This window comes from Geotrypetes seraphini, chromosome 6 (genome assembly GCF_902459505.1).
Source record: "Geotrypetes seraphini chromosome 6, aGeoSer1.1, whole genome shotgun sequence".
NCBI lineage: Eukaryota > Metazoa > Chordata > Amphibia > Gymnophiona > Dermophiidae > Geotrypetes > Geotrypetes seraphini.
In genome coordinates, this window is record NC_047089.1 from 55,257,961 (window position 1) to 55,276,064 (window position 18,104).

At 44.4% G+C, this 18,104-nt stretch overlaps 1 protein-coding gene across 1 annotated transcript in view; it reads left to right on the forward strand.

Annotated features, from left to right (window-relative positions):
• Positions 1 to 619: 619 nt before the first annotated feature.
• SERTM1 (serine rich and transmembrane domain containing 1) overlaps positions 620 to 18,104 on the forward strand; it is an 82,096-nt gene continuing 64,611 nt past the window's right edge. Inside the window, exon 1 of the mRNA XM_033947762.1 lies at positions 620 to 1,076. The gene's annotated coding sequence lies outside the window, so the exon portion shown is untranslated. The remainder of the gene's footprint in view (positions 1,077 to 18,104) is intronic.

Consider the following 18,104-nt stretch of genomic DNA (forward strand, 5'->3'; position numbering starts at 1 on the left):
GAATACCCTTGACCTCTTGGGGTTTTTTTTTTTTTTTTTGGGGGGGGGGTTTGGCTGAAAGGGAAGGATGACTTTTAACTATTTCTTTGATCACATCCTTCATCTCGGAATGCCATTATCTTTACACACACACACAAATATCCTGCCTTTCAGCTAGTCTCAAGCCAAAGCTGCAGGAGACCTGGCAATGTCCACCAGACTCACCTGCTGAATCAGAGCCGGTGCAAGGGACCCGCTCATCCATTTCACTCTTAAAGCAGCAGCAGTAGCAAGATTAAATGTAGGACAGAATGGAAAACAAAATACTTCTTAACTAAATTGCCCAAATGAGCATGAAGCCTGCCCTTGCACAAGTAAGGCGTGTACAGTGTGTGGGCTGCGCGGGTATGTGTTCCACTATAGGATGGAATTGACAGAAACAGCACGCGCAGATTTCCTGAAGGGCTGCGAAGGGGTAAAAGGCGGACCTCACGGATCTGCCGCTTCCGACCCCTAGAGCTTTTGCTTCTCCGATCTCGTTCAGGCTCTCCCTGGAAATCGAGAAGCCGTCGTCCCCTCCCCCCCTTCCTCGCCCATGGGCCGGGGCAGTCATGCAGCTTTGGGACTGGGTGTCCGCTTGGGTCTGAGGCATCGGCTGCTACCTCCTCCTCTGTCCTCTTTCGTAGTGAGGACGAGCCACTTGAAATCTTGGCATCTAGGAGGAGCGGTCGGATCGTAGGGGAAGGAGAGGTGGGGGAGCAGCCCTGAGGCGCAGGGAGGGAACTGCAGCCACTGCAACGACTCCGGCGCTTGCCTGGAAAAAATCGTCGGCTTCTCCCGAGCCAAGACCCTCGAACGATCGGCGCCCTTCCCGAGCCGCGGGTAAGAAAAGAAAAAAAAGCCCCGCGCGTAGCGCAGACGCGGATCTGAAGATCGGGAGATTGTTTCAGAATCGAACGATCGGTCGCTTAAGTGTCGATGTAGCCGCGCGGAAAAGGGTTTTTTTTTTTTTTAAACTTCCCCAAACACCTGAGTTTTGGGCGATTTCGGTCCCGTGCGGATGCCTCCAAGACATATCCAGCGGATTTCCAGTATAGGTAATGGATTTTTTTCCCCCCCTGCTTTTCTGAGGCAGTTTTCATCGTAGTAAACCAGAGACCATGCTTCGCTTTCCTTGTTCTGATATTTGTTAAAATCTCTGGCACTCTGTACGGGAAGTGACAGGTCTTGCAACTTTAGATGTATTCCAACTTGCAGATAAAGATGATTTTTTTTTGTTGTCTCGGAGTCATTGGTGGGGGAGAAGGGATTGCTCAATGCACAGTTTAAAAAAAACCCCAAAAACCCACCGCTGTCCATTTTTATTTCGTGCATTTGAAACGTATTAAAGCGACAACCGGCATGCTTTCGACCTGGAGGAGTAGCGCTATAATGTAACATTAGATTAATTCCTAACATGCACTTCTAGAGTTTAATTTGCATAATGAAAAAAAAAGTAGATCATTTCTTATAATCTGTTAATCATAATGTTGGTGAAAAGCTGAAGGGCTGGAGCTCAACTAATCAGGTAAGCTATGCTGATTTGTATTATAGCTGTGAGAGCTTTTGAAGGCTAGTTGTCAAGTGTAAAGGATGCAAACTACAGCCTTATATATATATATTTTTCAGTTCAAACGTTTTATTGAGTTTTATAATAAAGCAAAAAGGCATACAACAAGATCAATATATTTTTATAGTTGCAATTTTTTCCTGCTCTCTGAATGAGTTGGGTTTAAGCTTGTGTGAATGAATTCCTGATGTTTACTGAAGACCTGTATGGCTCTAATAGTGTATATACAGTATGGAACACACACATACAAAAACTGAATTAGCGCAAAATTGAATCTAGCACAAATCCTTAGCCCTGACCAAATTAGATACATTGGTAAAGGCACTTGAACATTTATGAAAGACAGAGGCATGATCTCTAGCTAAGGTTGAAGGGGAAGGGGTAAAACGCGGACCTCGCGGATCTAAACCCGTACGGCCTTAAAAATCTGAGGTCCGTCCATGTCCGTGCCGCTTGTAGTTTCTGTCGCTGACAGATCTTGATGAGATTTTTGCGCTGACGGATCCGTCTCATCATAAGGAGGGAAAAGTGTTAGGCTCCGTCAGCGCTACAAATCTCTTTGAGGTCTGTCAGAGCCAGAGACTAGTGCTGGAGTTTGGAGACTTCTTTTCCATAACGCACGTCCAAAACCTATGTCCAAAACCTATGTCCTTGGCTTCTGCTCTGCCGCTCCAGCACTAGTCTCTGGCTCTGACAGACCTCGAAGAGTTTTTTAGCGCTGACGGATCCTAACACTTTTCCCTCCTTATGCTGAGACGGATCCGTCAGTGCTAAAATCTCATCAAGATCTGTCAACGATAGAAACTACAAGCGGCATGGACACGGACCTCAGATTTTTAAGGCCGTACGGGTTTAGATCCGCGAGGTCCGTCAGGTCCGTGAGATCCGCGTTTTACCCCTTCCCAGGTTGGAGCCTGAACATGGCATCTTTGCTCACAAGTTTTAAACTTGTGTTAGCAGAATCTATTTTTTGTCCCAGGTTTACTAGACTCACTACTGCAAAAGCAATGGTAACAAGTTCCACTAGTAATAAACAAAGAACCAACAACTTGTGTTGCACTTGACTGAAACAATCAAAGTGAACTGATTTTTTTTAATACATATGAAACCCTCCGATTCCTGCACTGCTCAATAATGTCATTGAAACAGCTAATGGCAGGTGTACAGTGTGTCTTTCATCGGGTTTTTCATATGATTTTTGTTGCTTACAAAAGATACGGTCTATCAATATTATAGAATATGCAACGACCATGCAAATATGTAACTAGCGACACATATCTTTGATCAAGTCGCTGTGTTTCCGGCTACAATGCCTAGCCAATGAACCAAAAGGCTCGACGGGACCCGTTTCGCCGATTAAGGCTTCTTCGGGGGGGTCGATAAGTTCAGGTGCGAACAGCTCGACCTGCAGTTAGCAGATTGAAAAATGGCGCCGGCGTCAGGTTTACTGGAAACAGCCTTTTAACCCTAGCTAAGAGAGGCATTTTTAGATCAGTTCTTGGTGCGAATCAGTTCTATTGTAGATAACTTTTTCCCTGTAAAATTTGGTTCTATGCAACAAAGAAATGGAAGTCACTACAAAACTAATGATATCAGCCATCTGCTCTGAGTATTTATTCTTACTTAGGGAGTAAAGGTTATCCCCTCCCCCCCAAACACCCCCCCCAACTATTTCTACTACTTATCATTTCTATAGTGCTGCTAGATTTACACAGCACTGTACATTAACATGAGAGAGAAAATATGAGCTGATACTTTTTTATTGGACTAAAACAGTGCTCTATATATCTATTAGTGTCATAGAAATTATAAATAATAGTAGTAGTACATTTTCCCTCTGTCCCTGGATTCTATAAAGGATGCTCAAATTTATGCATGATATAAGAACATAAGAACTGCAATACTGGGACAGACCAAAGGTCCATCTAGTCTAGTATCCTGTTTCCAGCAGTTACTTAATTCAGGTCCCAAGAGTGTGGCACAGTGGTTAAAGCTACAGCTTCAGCACCCTGAGGTTGTGGGTTCAAACCCACACTGCTCCTTGTGACCCTGGGCAAGTCACTTAATCCCCCCATTGCCCCAGGTACATTAGAAAGATTGTGAGCCCGCCGGGATAGAGAGGGAAAACTGCTTGAGTACCTGAATAAACTGTTGTGAGCTCTCCTGGGAGAATGGTATAGAAAATTGAATAAATAAAAAAAGTACCTGGTAAGATTCCAAGAAGTCAAACAGATTTTATGCATTTATCCTAGGAATAAGCAGTGGATTTCCCCAAGCCATCTTAATAATGGCCTATGGACTTCTCTTTTAGGAAATTATCCAAACCTTTTTTTTTTTTTTTACCCTGCTAAGCTAACTGATCACACCACATTCTCCAGCAACAAATTCCAGAGTTTACACACTGTGTGACAAAATATTTTCTCTAGTTTGTTTAAAATCTACTACTTAGTAGCTTCATCGCATGCCCCCCCCCCCTAGTTCTAGCGATTCACATCTACCCTTTCCACTGCACTCAGTGTTTTATAGACCTCTTCTCCAAACTGAATCTCTCCAAACTGAAAAGCCCTGGCCACTTTAGCTTTTCCTCATGGGGAAGTCATCCCATCCCTTTTATCATTTTTGAGACCCTCTCTAACTTATCTAATTATGCAATGTCTTTTATGAGATGCAATAATTGGGATGTAATAATTGGGAGCTAACAATTAATTATTAATCTTTATTGGCACTGACTTGGATGTGCATGCGTATTTTGCAATACAGTGTATGAAAAAACTGTGTACCCAAATTCCATGGCGTGCAATCCAAAGGGGCATGGCCATGTGAGGGGCATGGGCATTCTGGAAATTTGTGTGCCATGATACAGAATACGGTGGATATGCATTCAAATTGGGTGCCAGGAATAAATCCCAGCAGCCAAATCTGGATGTGGGAATTAACACTAAAGGCCGGATTCTATGAATGTTGCCTAAAACAACCAGCGCCGACTGCTTGTCAATCACACTTAGGCACCGTTTACAGAATCACAGCTAGCGGTGCCTGTGTAAAATCTTAGGCACCTGATATGTAGGCAAGGATTTTAAAGGCCTACATTTCAGGCACCTAGGTTTATGGAGAATGGCGCTTAGCAGCGCCTAGGTAATGCTCCACCCATAGGCATCACTAACCACTTCTTTTACAAAGGTGCGCTAGGTTTTTAGCACGCAATAAATACTATCTCGCGATAAACATGCGCTAAACGGTAACACGTGCATGTTATCCTATGGACACATTAGCGGTTAGTGCACGCGTTGATTTAGCGCACACTAAATCCACGCTAAAACGCATAGCGTACCTTTGTAAAAGAGGGCCTACGTGCCACGTGATAGATGCCTGCCTTTTATAGAATCAGCACAATTAAATCTTTTTTTTTTTTTCAGTTATTGAGCCTATTAACGGTATTTTGCCAATTAAGTTTAGCACCCTTTCTAGAATTTCCCAGTATGCGCTACTCAACCCAGAGTGCTCTATATAGAATAGCGTTGGGCGACAGTTTTTTTCCTGCACCTAAATATGGGCCCTGTTTACTGAATCTGGTCCTTTATGATTAGCTTTCTCAGCTGACGCTTCGGTTCTCAAGTCTGAGCTAGTTTAGGAGGGTAAAGATCATTGATCCTTTCCACAGAACAATGAAAGGATTCAATGCAGAGATCACATGTTTTGGGATTACTGTTTCCCTGTTGTTGGGGGGGGGGGGTGGTTTGTTGGTTTGTTTGTTTTTTGCTTGCTTGCAAGTTGGAGAAAAGTTGTTCAGGCTCACTCCATCCATGGAGCTGGAGAGAGCTCCATCACAATTTTGGGGCCCTCTATGAGTTTTTCGATAGGACAGGAGAAGCCGAGAGGCTAGATAAAATGGGCTCATAGGCACTTCCTAGCATTGCACTGAGCAGCAGATTACAGTGAAGGTATCGATCCTTCTCTATTATTATGTACGCTGATGCAGTACAGTTGAACTTCAGTGCCCAAGGGAGGTTGTGAAGTACGGTGCTGTGCCAGCTAGAGTCAGCCATCCTTTTGGATGCAACCTAAATTAAACCTGTAATAGTAGCCAGACCTATTATTACCCAGCTGCTCCTTGAGTGATTTGACTTATTGCCACGGAATACAGGAGCTGTGCTTTGTTCCTGCCGGCAGGTTTGTGTGTACGCACATATCTGTAAGCTTTATACTTTGCACTCCATGAGATTTTTCAGCAATCATTTAATAAAACAGGTGTGGAAATTACTGTGCAGAAATATTTTAAATGCTAACCTCAATTTGCATAATTTATTGAATCTTCAAAGCCAATTGCTAGTTTTTTATTTCACAGGATCATATTTCAATTAAGAGAGCATAGTTTTGTGCAGAAACACATTTGGGAGGATTTTTTTTAAAAAAATTTCAGTGTAAGGGTATCATTAGGACCTTACCTTATTTGAAAAAGAATATCCCAGTTCTGTACCTATGGGGGTGGGATAATCTTTTATCATAAGAGACCTTTAATTCTTCATTCAAGTGAATTGAGACTCTCTATGGCCCTCTTTTATTAAGGTGTGCTAACCGATTAGTGCGCGCTAATTGAATTAGCGTACGCTAAATGCTAGCGCATCCATAGACTAATATGCATGCATTAGCATTTAGCATGCGCTAATCGGTTAGCGCACCTTAGTAAAAGAGGGGGTATGTTTATAGTGCAAAGCTATAAAGTCTTAAATATAGTCGTTTGGAAGGCACACTGGTGCCCAAGAATTAAACACTCTACCTTAGAATACCACGCCAGTGCCACTTTCTTCAATCACACTATTATTTAACATATTAATAGTTAACAATTAGGTCTTTTATGCTATATCCTCTTATTCTATGATTCGTCTTTCTTATATGATTTTCCTATTTTATTTTCTCATGTTCGTGCAATTTTTTCTTATAGTTTTCATTCATTCTTTTTTTCATGTCTAGGGCTTCTGATCGTTGATTCTAACCCTGAAAATATGCTTGGTTTGTGTTCTTTCACACATGGCAAGATGGAAGACAGTGGTCAGATGACATCATTGTAGTGTGCCAGCCTCTGGCTAAAAAAGAAGCACTAAGGCAGAAAAATGGTGACAACAAGAGCATTACTGTGCACAGAAGCCTTTTTCACCTCTCTTTCTCTCTCCAGTGGCTGCGGATCTCCGTTTTCTCATTTAAAACCAGCAGCTGCAGTGCCTTCTTTTTCTCCTGCAGCCCAGGGCTGGTTGCGTCGCTTGTAGGGGGAGAAGTGGAGGTGTTGTGGCTGCTGCTTATAAATTTGAAATTTTAGATGGCAGCTGGTGGGGGTGAGAAAAGAGGCACTAGCCACTGACCCAGGAAATGCAGTCCCTGTAGAGAAGAGACTTGCTGGTGCCTAGGGCCCAGATCAAGTAGAGTTACTTCAGTCTGTGGCTGCTGCCTGTCTCCTGGAGACAGGCTGATTGATGCAAGGGGAAGTGGAGATGAGAGACTGCAAGAGAGAGGAGAGAGTTTGAAATACGATGAGAGCAGAACAAGATTAGGCAAACTAGGCATGTGCCTAAGGCCCAAAAAGCATCACTTTCAAAATTTTGTGTGGAATTCTTGTGTCTTTGATCTCAATTTGTTTGAACTCATTATGGTCCATGAAGTCAAGCAACCTCCAGATGTATAAACTATATTTTCCTTCACTTAAAGGAATAAAATCTTTACGATACTTTTCTGGAACCTTTTCAAATGCTTTTACATCTCTTTGGAATGAACTTCCAGTGAACATTAGAACTCTTCCTTTACTTTCAAGTTTTAGGAAATCTTTAAAAACACATCTTTTTAATAGATCTTACTGAAGTTGTGGATTATGTTTAAATCATTTCTCTTATAATTGCTAATTAGATCCAATATAAGGTGTACTAGCTGATTCAGTACTAACACGCCCGTTATATTCTATGGACACGTTGGCATTTAGCGTGTGTTAAATCGGCTAACGCACCTTAGTAAAGACCCCCATAATTTGTTAAAAATCTTTATGTAAACCGAGTCAAGCTTCCTTTTTGGAAGACTCGGTATATAAATCTAAGGATTAGATTAGTAGAGCTTTTTTCAGATGCGTTAACTAAAGTGTACGAGGGTCATATTGAAATTAATGAGCAACAAGTTTTTAAAAATCTGAATTTATTAATATAGGAAAAGCAAGTACATCATCTTAATGTACAGACATTACACTATACATTGAGGTATTGTGACATCATTAGCTTCTGTCACATGACTACAGGCAGCAGATACAAAATGGCCAGCATTGATGTTTCGTTTCGTCAATGTGCTGTCATTGAATTCCTTGGGAAAGAGGAATTCCCCGCTGCAGAAATTCTCCTTAGACTTCAGCGTGCCTATAGAGATGTGTGCATGGGCACTAGCAGTGTTAGGAGATGGGTGAAACATTTCAAAGATGGAAACACGAGCATCCAAGATCAGCCTCGTAGTGGTCGCCCTCGCACTGCTTGCGCTGAAAGCAACAAGGAAAGGGTTGATGACATCATTAAAGAAGACAGATGTGTCATTGTGAATGAAATCACAGCAAAACTTGGAATAGGACACGGTGCAGTGCAGAAAATGACTGAAAGCTTAAACTACTGAAAAGTTTGTGCCCGCTGGGTGCCTTGTTTGTTAACCGAAAACCAGAAAGTTCAGAGAAAACCCATCATTCAAGGCCTTCTTCAGAGATATCGAAATGAAGGAGTTGATTTTCCGCACCCTGCCTACAGTCCTGACCTGGCACCCTCTGACTACAATCTTTTTGGTTTTGTGAAGGAACCGAAGCGAGGCCAACGGTGGAGGACATCCAGAAAGCAGTGCATCTGTGTCTTCAGGCAGCTGGAACGGAGTTCTGTCGCAAGGAAATCTTCAAGCTTGCAGAACGATGGGAAAAATGTATGCAGAGAAATGGCCAGTATGTTGAAAAGTGAAAAAAAATCTTTACATTAAGATGATGTATTTGGTTTTCTACATTAATAAATTCTATTTTTTTTTAAATTGATGGTCATTAATTTCAGTATGACCCTCGTATTTGCCCCTCAGTCAGCTGTTGTCAAAGAGAAAAGCATGAGGGGGTGAATGAGAGTCCCTTTTCTCCTTCACCTGAGCATTGCCCTTCAGTCTGCCTGAGTAGCTGGTGAGCAGCGTGTCTTACCTGCTGCATTCTCCTCTGCTGGTTTTTCTCAAACTCATGTGGGTTCCTTTTGTGGGCATTTTACGGTGTATTTATATTACTATAGGGGAGTCCAATGTAATTCTTTGCTTATGAAAGGGTTATTCTCCTAGGACAAACAGGATGAGTCAGCCACATATGGGTGTTGTCCCAACAGCTCCCAATTTGCGGATAAGCTCTCCAATAGCTCAGAGAGATTTTTTTTTTTTTTTCTCTAAGCACGTGCAGTGCCCAGGCACCACTGGGCATGCCTGAGCCCTACCCATTTCCCCCCTGCTTCCCCCTAATCCCCAGTCTTTAGCTTCCGCCCGTTCCCATCAGTCGGATTTTTCCACAGCTCTCCACTTTTTCTACAATCAAAACTTGTTCTACTTACCATCCTGAAGATGCCAGAAACATCAAAGAAATGTCCGGGATGCAGGAAGAGGATGAGTACACTGGACCCTCACGACCTGTGCGTTCGCTGTTTGGGCACAGCGCACGAGGAACAGTGTTGCGTGCACTATGTCCGTCTGTCTCCACAGGCACGCAAGCTAAGGAAGAGGGCACTAAGAGACTTCTTGAAGAGAAGTGAGGCCCGAGAATCTTCCTCCAGCAGCCATCCTCATCGGGTCCAATGTAATTCTTTGCTTATGAAAGAGTTAATCCTGCCCTGGATGAGAAAAAGAAGAACAAGGGGAACAGAGAGAGAATGAGAGAGAACACAAACTGGAAGAGAGAGGTGGAAATTGAATTCCTCTAAAAAGTTACCTTAAATTTCAATTTGAGGTTTTGAAAAAACAACACCAATAAAAATCTTTTTGTAATACTCTCAAAAATCACCTAGTTGCCTGAAAAATCACATGTCTAAGGGCTTCTTTTACTAGGCTATGGTCCTTAGCATGTTCTTACTTGGGCTTTTCCTGCATACTAAGGTCATTGTAGCACAGCAGTAAAAAAGCCTATTTTTCTTTTTTGTATTAATGGCCATGCACTGATTCTGCCATTAGCACACAGCCATTAAAAAAAATTAACATGTGAGCACTTACTGACACCTATTTTGTAGACAGTTAAGGGCTCCCACAGTATTCCTGTACTAATTAGTTAGGGCTCCTTTTACTAACAATTAGTATGTGTTAAATGCTATGAAGCCCATAGAAATAAAACAATTGGTAGCACGCACTAAGGCCTAAATTCACTAACCTCCTTTTTTTGGCCGATCCGTGGGCGATCCATGGCCGAGTCTTGGCAGGCGATTGATTCACTAAACAGTCCCCATGTAAATGACCTGATCAGATGCACGCCCACAAGCAATCCAACGGATATCTGCAGAGCGATCTAGATGCATGCGCAGACCATCCTTTCTGCCTGGAGAGGCGATCCGCGCATGCGCTTTCTCTCCACAAAGTTTGATGTCAAAACAAAAGTGGCTGCACTCGTTGGCCCCCAGGAGAATAGTCAAGACTGCCGGGTCTGAAGCAAAGTCCAGGCACCGTCTTCTCCCAGTCCAGACTGGAACAACGCCGTAATGCAGGGCGGTTGGCAGCAGACAGAAGGGTGACAGGGCAGCAGAGAGGCAGGGCAGCAGAGAGGCAGGGTGGCAGAAAGGCAGGGTGGCAAGGAGCAGAGCGGCAGAGAGCAGGGTGCTTTTTTGATAGTTTCAGAGCTACAGAGCTGGGATTTCAGGGCGGCAGAAAGCAGGGCAGTCGGCAACAGTTCTCAACAGTCGCTTCAGTTTGGATCGGCCAGCCCAGTCAGTGTTCCTGCTTCTCTTTAGTGAATCGAGGCCCTTCCTACTTTGCATGCCAATCGGATTGGGAGGAAGGTTAGTGAATCGGGTCGGGATCGCAAAGTGGTCGCCAACTGGTCGGGACACGATTGGTGGGCTTAGTGAATCTAGCCCTAAATCCAATAGCACACCTTAGTAGAAAGAGCCCTAAGGCGTGGCAATGTGAATGTGCTGATTCGTTCAAGTTCAAGTTTGATTAAAATTTATTTTAAACGCTTTTATAATAAATTCAAAGCGATGTACATTAAAAAAATGTATCACATGAAGACACACTAAGGACAAAATACAGACGTCATACTTGAAATGGGAGGGAAAAAAGGGTAGAACTACAATTTTGAAGAAAAGGTACAATTAGGGAAAAAACATGGAGGGGGGGAGACCATAATTACCATTCTAAACTAAACTAAACTAAACCTTGGGTTTATATACCGCACCATCTCCACGAATGCGGAGCTCGGCACGGTTTACAGGAAGAAAGATGAGAGAGGAACTACAGTGTAAAAATTAAAAATATTTTCTAGTGCATGGGCAGTGTGTACCGATTGAGAACTTACCCCAGGATACCTGAGCATGTCCCACGATAAAACCTTTTAAACTGTGGCAAGCACACATTAAAACTCAATAAAAGGACCTCTAAAATATTCATTGAATTCCCATGAGATTTGGAGCACTGACCTTGCCAGCACGCAGAAAAAAGCTCTACTGTGGTTTGATAATAGGGGGCCTAAATATCTAGAGTCGGAAGCCCTGTTTTATTTATCCTTTTCACTAGTTAGCATAACAAATCATATACATACCACAACTACCTTGCAGTTCTGTGTGGTTTACAATTCTAAGATACTTCACATTCACGGTGAATTCCAATTCAGCTATTTAAGAAATTTTTCAAATAAATAAGTTTTTATAGATTTCCTAAAACTTACATAAGTATTAGATCTTAGAAATTTCTTCAGAATAAATATCAGTCTAATGGCTGTATTTTGGATAATTTGCATCTTTTTGATGTTTTGTTTTGTTTTTGCAAGAAGCTAAATAAATCAACTTGCAATAGTCTCAATTGCTTAAGACTAAGGATTGTACCAAAAGACTGAGTGCATTAAAACCGAAATAGGATCTAATAGTCTGAAGCTTCAATAACAGGAAGTAACATAGAGTTGATTGGGACCTCTAGTGATAGATCTCAGTCTAAATGGATCCCTAAAATTTTAATGGTTGAAAGAATAGAACATAAGAATTGCCGCTGCTGGGTCAGACCAGTGGTCTATCATGCCCAGCATATATCATGCCCAGCAGTCTGCTCGCGCTGCGGCCCTTTGGTCAAAGACCAGTGTCCTAACTGAGACTAGCCTTACCTGCAGATGTTCTGGTTCAGCAGGAACTGTCTAACTTTATCTTGAATCCCAGGAGGGTGTTTTCCCCTATAACAGCCTCCGGAAGAGCATTCCAGTTTTCTACCACTCTCTGAGTGAAGAAAACTTCCTTATGTTTGTACGGAATCGATCCCCTTTTAACTTTAGAGAGTGCCCTCTCGTTCTCCCTACCTTGGAGAGGGTGAACAACCTGTCTCTATCTACTAAGGGCTCGTTTTACTAAGGTGCGCTAGCGTTTTTAGCGTGCACTGAAGATTAGCGCGTACAAACCTTGCGCTAAACAAAAAATACTAAAATAAGCTCTATGGAGGCGTTAGCGTCTAGCGTGCACGCTAAAACCGCTAGCGTACCTTAGTAAAAGAAGCCCTAAGTTTATTCCCTTCATTATCTTGAATGTTTCGATCATATCCCCTCTCAGTCTCCTCTTTTCACTATCCCATTCAGTTTCAATGAATCTTCTTTAAGCTTGGTAAGGCTGGTAAGGCTTTATTCTTTGTATGCATGAGCTCTTTCCTTTTCTTTACCATTTCTAGGGATCTTGTTAGTATTTATATATTTATTCATTTTTATACCCGGTCCTCCCCAGGAGCCCAGAACAGGTTACAACAAAATAAAATTAGGTACTTAGAACTTCCCTATCTGTCCCGAAGTCTCACAATCTAGCTAAAGTACCTGAGTAAACAATTATTAAAATAGTAATTAATATAGTCTAAGATTTAGTAAAAGGGCTCCATTGTCTTAATAGCACCATACATCACTCTTCAAGCAGTGTCATTCCTTTTCTTGATTTGATTTGTGGAACTTTAGCTCATTTCTTTTCAATCATTTTACTCCTCTCTTCTGCTTATCCTTCTTAAATGCCATGGGGCTCATAATCGAAAGATAAAAACGTCCAAAAACCGGCCTAAGTCGGCACTTGGATGAACATTGTCCAAATACGTCCAAGTACTGATAATAAAAACGGGTTTTGGACGTATTTCTAAACAACCTAGACTAAATGGGGCGTTTCAGGAGGAGTGTCGAGGGTGGGCTGGCTTAGACTTAGTCGTACAGCATGTACAACCGAAAGTTATACAGCCTAGGAATGACGGAAATTAGACGTTGTAACTTAGACCATTTAAAACATGGTCTAAGTAACAAAAACCCACCTAAAATCACCAGATAAGCACTGCAGACACATAAAACAGACCCCCACATAAGAACATAAGCAGTGCCTCTGCCGGTCAGACCATAGGTCCATCCTGCCCAGCAGTCCGCTCCCGCGGCGGCCCAAACAGGTCACGACCTGTCTGAATCACTAGAAGGGGCTCCCTTGCCACCTTGGTATCTCGTTTAAGTCCTGCCTTCCTATCGAAGTCCTAGCCCTCCAGTTTTGCACATGCACGACCTGGTTGGTTTATACTCATTACCTGGTTAACATTCTATACTTGTGTTACATCCCAGCTCCTCCCTCAGTATCCCACGATCCCTTTATCCGTCAGGAATCTGTCCAATCCCTGTTTGAATCCTTGGACCGTACTCTGTTTGATCACTTCCTCTGGTAGTGCATTCCAAGTGTCCACGACCCTCTGGGTGAAAAAAAACTTCCTTGCATTTGTTTTGAACCTATCTCCCTTCAGTTTCTCAGAATGCCCCCTTGTATTTGCTGTCCCCTTTAGTCTGAAGAATCTGTCCCTATTCACCCTCTCTATGCCCCTCATGATCTTGAAGGTCTCTATCATATCTCCCCTGAGCCTCCTTTTCTCCAGAGAGAAGAGCCCCAGCCTTTCCAGCCTCTCGGCGTATGAGCAGTGTTCCAGCCCTCTTACCATTCTCGTTGCTCTCCTTTGGACTCTCTCAAGTACCGCCATGTCCTTCTTGAGGTGTGGCGACCAATACTGAACGCAGTATTCCAGATGCGGACGCACCATCGCTCGATACAATGGCATGATGACTTCCCGTGTTCTGGTTGTTATGCCCTTCTTTATGATGCCCAGCATCCTGTTGGCTTTTTTCGAGGCTGCTGCGCACTGTGCAGATGGCTTCAGTGATGCATCCACCAACACACCCAAGTCTCTCTCGAGTCTGCTGTCTCCCAACAATACCCCCCCCAATTTGTAGTTGAACAACGGGTTCTTTTTCCCTATATGCATGACCTTGCATTTGTCCACGTTGAAGCGCATTTGCCATTTGTTTGCCCAGTCTTCCAGCTTGTCCAGGTCCCTTTGTAGGTCCTCACACTCCTCCCTGGTCCTAACTCTGCCGCACAGTTTGGTATCGTCTGCGAATTTTATAACCTCACACTTTGCCTCCTTTTCCAGGTCATTTATGAATATGTTAAAAAGCAACGGCCCCAGCACCGATCCCTGTGGCACACCGCTCGTGACTCCCCGCCAGTCAGAAAATTGACCCTTTACTCCAACCCTCTGCAGTCTACCCGACAACCAGTGTTTGATCCATCTGTGCACATCCCCTCCCACCCCGTGGTTCCACAGCTTCTTAAGTAGCCTTTCATGTGGCACCTTGTCGAAAGCCTTCTGAAAATCGAGGTAAATGATGTCTATGGGCTCCCCATTGTCCACCCGACTGCTTATTCCCTCAAAGAAGTACAGAAGGTTCGTTAGGCACGACCTTCCCTTGCAGAATCCATGCTGGCTTGTTCTCAGTAGGCCATTCCTCTCGATGTGCTCGCAAATGGCATCCTTGATCATAGCTTCCACCATCTTCCCTATAATTGAAGTTAGGCTCACCGGCCTGTAGTTCCCGGGGTCACCCCTCGATCCCTTCTTGAAGATGGGTGTGACATTTGCCAATTTCCAGTCCTCTGGTACCTCACCAGTTTTCAAGGATAGGTTGCAAACATGCTGGATTGTGCCCGCTATTTCCTGTCTTAGTTCCTTCAGAACCCTTGGGTGGATCCCGTCCGGGCCCGGTGATTTGCCACATTTTAACCTGTCTATCTGTTTGAGGGCATCCTCCTTACTTACCTCTATGTGCTCTAGTTTCTCAGCCTGTTCCCCACTCATGAGCTCGTCTGAGTCCGGTATATTAGATGTGTCTTCGCTCGTGAAAACCGACGAGAAGAACGTGTTCAACCTCTCAGCTACCTCTTTATCCTCCTTAACCACTCCCTTCCTGTCCCCATCGTCCAACGGCCCCACTTCCTCTCTCGCTGGTCGCTTCCCCTTTACGTAACTGAAGAATGCCTTGAAGTTTTTCGCCTCCCTGGCCAGCCCCTCTTCGTATTTTCCCTTTGCTTTTCTAACCTCCCGGTGGCATTCCTTTTGGCATTTCTTGTGTGCCTGGTGATTTTCCTCTGTTGGATCCTTTTTCCATCTCCGGAAGGATACTTTTTTGTCCTTTATCGCCCTCTTTACTTCTATTGACATCCAAACCGGGTCTTTTGATCTCTTGTTCTTGCAGCCTTTCCTGAAATTGGGGACGTACATTCTCTGTGCTTCTTGCAGGGTGTCCCTGAATAGGGTCCAGGTGCTTTCCACAGTCTCCATCCTAAAGATGTTTCTGAGCTTTCTCCCCACCATTTCCCTCATAGCAACATAGTTCCCTTTCTTGAAGTTCAGTGCAGTTGTTGCGGTCCTCCTAACTATGGGTGTCCCTCTTTCTAATGTGAATCTGATCGTGTTGTGGTCACTGTTGCCTAGTGGTCCTCCCACTTCTGCCCCTCTTGCAGGCCCCCCTAATCCGTTTAGGATGAGGTCAAGAGTAGTACCCCCTCGCGTCGGTTCTTTGACTAGTTGCTCCATAAAGCAGTCCTTCACAGCTTCTACAAATCCTGTCTCCCTAGTGCAGTTGGAGTGACCCGTACTCCAGTCTATCCCTGGGTAGTTGAAGTCCCCCATCACTGTTACACTTCCAGTCCTGCACTCCTGTCTCAATTCCTCTTCCAGGTCGTGTCCGACTCCCTCTGGCGCACCAGGTGGTCGATAGTACAGCCCCAGTTTTATGCCCGCGTCCTTGTTTCCCGGTAATTTGACCCATAGCGATTCCAGCCCCTCTGCCTTCGTTGCCATATCCATCCCGACTGAGTGGATAGTGTCCTTTATATATAGTGCTATGCCTCCCCCCTTTTTGTGGGTCCTGTCCCTCCTATAGAGCTTGTACCCCGGCAGCGCTACATCCCATTGATTTTCCTCTGTCCACCAGGTTTCTACAATTCCAATTATATCCAGGTCCTCCCCCTTGGCCATGACTTCTAGTTCACCCATCTTGGCCATGAGGCTTCTTGCATTTGTGTATAGGCACCGCAGGTCCCGTCGTTTTTCTTCCACCTCTGCATTTACCTGGGCCACTTGCCCTTGGATTTCTGGCAGTTTTCCCGCTCTCTGTGCTTCTGCTTTGCCCTCAGCCTTTACCCTCTTAGGTTTCAGCTCCCCCACATTTCTGCCACCCCACTTTCCCGCTTTTCCTCTGGGATTTCTAGCCCTACCGGCCCCATCCTGGGCTATCATCCCTTGAGCCTCTGTTTGATCCCCCTCGCCTTGTGGTACTTCCATGTTACCCTCGGCTTTCGCCTTCATGCCACTCAGTCCCTCTGTGTCCCCATGCCCCTTAGTCTTCTCCCAGCAAGCTCCCTTTACCTGATGTTTCCCTCGCTGTCTGATTTTGAGGTCTTCCGGTCCCTCTGTTTCCTTCCTGCAGTCAGCCCGTTCAGCATCTGTTCTGGATACTGTTGTCCGAAGCGTCAACATCAGATCAGCTGTCGGCTTTCCCCCTCTCCTCAGTTTAAAGCCCTCTCGATCTCCTTCCTCACATTGGCTGCCAGTAGTCTGGTTCCCGCTGTGCTCAGGTGCAGGCCGTCCCGCCGGTAGAGCTTGCTCTTTCCCCAGAAGGACGTCCAGTTCCTCACAAAGCGGAAACCCTCCTCCTGGCACCATCTCCTCAACCATGCATTTACAGCTTGGAGGTCTGCCTGCCTCTTTGCATCTGCTCTCGGTACAGGCAGGATCTCCGAGAATGCTATCCTCCGTGTGCTCCGCTTCAGCTTTCGTCCCAGGACCCTGAACTGTGTGATCACCAACCGCCCCCCACCCCATAAAAATCATAATCACACCTTTAAAATTCATCCTCCAGACCATCATCACCTGGCAGCCTGGCATAGGAAAGCTTAGTCATCCAGCACAGAAGAGGCTTAAGTCATCTTTGGGGTGGGTTAGGGACCCATAGAGAGGAGGACCCATGCCCATAAGCCCCTGTAATCACTGCATTGATATTTAAACATGTGCACTCCCCTATACACCCCCAAAACCCTTTTTTACTGGCATATAAGTGACTCCTGCAGCCATAAGGGTGGTAGATAAGTGGGTCTAGGAGATTCTGGAGGTGGTTTGGGGGGCTCAACATGACTTATAAGGGAGCTGTAGTGAGATGAAGACATGGCACCCTTTTTGTGAAGTTCACAGCAGTGCTCTGTAAGGTACCCCACTATTTAGGTGTCATGTCTGGGTGTTCAGCCCATCACTTTGCAGACCCCTCCCACATCCAACAGGGCTTGTTCTAGGTGTTTTTGACTTGGACGAAAAGATGGACGATTTAGCGACTTGGACGATCAGATCGGCAAGACGTACAATTAGATGATTTTCAAAACAAAAAAAATTTTGGACGTATTTTTCGAAAATGTGTCCTAGGCTGTTTTTTACTTTGGACGATTTGTGACTTAGATGAAACGGATTTAGACGTTCCTTTTGATAATGCCCCTCCATGTCTTTTATTCCTCCTGTCCCTTCCTTTCTATCACTTATTTAATTGTTTCTTTCTGCCTCTTCAGAACCTAGGGTCCATGGTCTGTCCAGTGAGCTTTACGGAAGGCTGAAGGCCATTAGCTCTGTTTCTTGGGTGTTATGGACTTCACTTTACTAATGTTTTTCTCTCATTTTGTGTCATAAATACTAAGATGCCCATTTCATACCTATGCGCTTCCTAACATTTAACACACGCTAACCCCCTCTTTTACAAAGGTGCGCTATGCTTTTTAGTGTGTGTAAATATTATCGCATGCTAAACGCTACCACGTGCATGTTATCCTATGGACGCATTAGCGGTTAGCGCATGTGTTGATGTAGCGCGTGCTAAATCCACGCTAAAACGCGTGGAGGGGCATAATCGAAAGGGACGTCTAAGTCCGTATACGTCCATCTTGCAAGTTGTCCAAAGTTAAAAAGAGCCTAAGACACA